The sequence below is a fragment of the Echinops telfairi genome, unplaced genomic scaffold, assembly GCF_000313985.2.
Source record: "Echinops telfairi isolate 266 unplaced genomic scaffold, ASM31398v2 ScPeMD7_5;HRSCAF=22, whole genome shotgun sequence".
Classification (NCBI taxonomy): Eukaryota; Metazoa; Chordata; class Mammalia; order Afrosoricida; family Tenrecidae; genus Echinops; species Echinops telfairi.
The window spans coordinates 10,480,477-10,482,277 of record NW_022103901.1 but is presented as its reverse complement, the minus strand read 5'-3'; positions in this window follow the sequence as shown (position 1 = coordinate 10,482,277).

The window sequence follows — 1,801 nt, the reverse complement described above, 5'->3', positions numbered from 1 at the left end:
GGAAGGGGTAAGCGCTGGCTGGGCGGGCGCGGAGGGGGCGGTGGACCGGGGCCTGGGTCCCTGGGGCAGAACCCGGGTCCCTGGGGCCGGAGCAAGGTTGCCGACGAGGAGCTGCAGCCGCAGCTCACTTCCTCAATCTTCTTCCCGCCCCCCGGAAACAGAACGGGGAGTGCAAGAGGAAGCGAAGGGGAAACCCCTCCCTCGGACAGCAGTCCGGGCGGGACACCCGCGCGGCAGGAACTGGGCGGGGGGAGACGGAGGGGTCCCTTCGAAAACAGACCTGGTGTCCGCCCCAGGCACCACCCTGCAGCACCTCACTTCCAAAGGGGCGGTGCCTCTTTCAATTCACCCCCACCGGCCGCACACCCTCCACACACCCCCGGCTTCGACGGGGATGGGGGTGGGGGTGGAAACCGAAGGGAGAAGCTGGGCTGCTCGTGGAGTTGCCTAGGCAACCGTCACCCGGACTGAGAGCACCTCATTGGCGAAGTGCCCCCACCCTAGTCCCGTTGCCAAGGCAACCACATCCACCGCAGAGACCTGTAGAGTGGGTGACCCCACCCCCGGCCCCGTCGCCCCCGCCCGGCCCAGCCTCCAGCCCTTCCCCAGAACAGGCCAGGGTGGCTGTTTACAGGATTTGGGAAAAGCCGATTGGGCGCTAATAGGTTCGGGACGGCTCGCCCGCGGATAATCCCCGAGCCGGCTGCGCCCCATTAGCCGCCTCTGGCGGGTGGGGGCGAGGGCAGCAAGCGGCGTCCCGCTCCCAGCGCGGCGGGCGCCCAGTGCCGCCGTGCCCGCAGAAAGCCCGCGGGAGCAGCTCGCGGGTAATTAGGGCTCCGCAGAGAGGTCCCGCGCCCCGAGGCACAGAGCTGTTCTCTCGCAGGCGCCGCCGGCGTGGCGAGCGGCGGCCCCAGGTGGCCGAGCCCTCGCGCCCCCGGCGCCCCAGGCGCCCATCCCACAGGCCCAGCACCGGAGCCCTAGGGGCCTTGGCTGGCCCTGCTCCAGGGCCCGGCATCCTGTCCCCTCTCGGACACTTGTTGTGATCGAGCCATGCACGCAGCATTCTGCCCACCCAGCTCCCACTTCCCAGGCGCTGGGCGCTCGTTCCTCTTCCCCACGAACATGCCCCCCCTCGGTTAAGCTCAGCGGTAGGGAATGCCCCGCGGGGAAGAAGATGGGCACAGAGACTCTCCCCACCAACTCGGGACAAAGGCCCTTCGTTCCAGCCCCCAGCAGCCCTGACCCAGGGCCGAGGATAAGCAACAGCCGGAGGAAGCCGCTGGGGGCGGACGCGACACTCCTGGCCATCAGTCTCCCTCCCTCGCCCCCCAGGGCCCCCCTCGGCAACCCCCCGTTCCGGAGACACTGGGCCCAAGGAGAAATCGGGGGTGTCACCGCCTCCGCAGGTCTGGCGGGGCGAAAGGGAGATGACAGGAGAGGGTCCCGGGATCTGGCAGCTGGAAGGCGCGGGCCGCTGCCGCCCCACGAAGCTCTGTGGGCCCGGCTCTCGCGGCCCCCACGACCTCCATTTTGCCCAAAAGAAAGCTGGGGGTGGAGGTGGGGGGGCGCCTGAAAGGTAGGCTGGGGGTGAGGAGCAGTAAAGGGAACAGGGAGTGGGGGCAGAAACCACCGGCAGAAGCCAAATCGGAGCTAGGGTGGGGACAGAGGGAAGGGTGGCCTCGCGGCCTTGCTTGCCTCTCGGAGGATTCCGGAGTTTTGCAAGACGAATGAATTCCGGAGGGTGAAATAGGGGGGCACAGGTTGGAGGAGGGGGTACTCAGGAGCAGGCGACGGGGGGGGG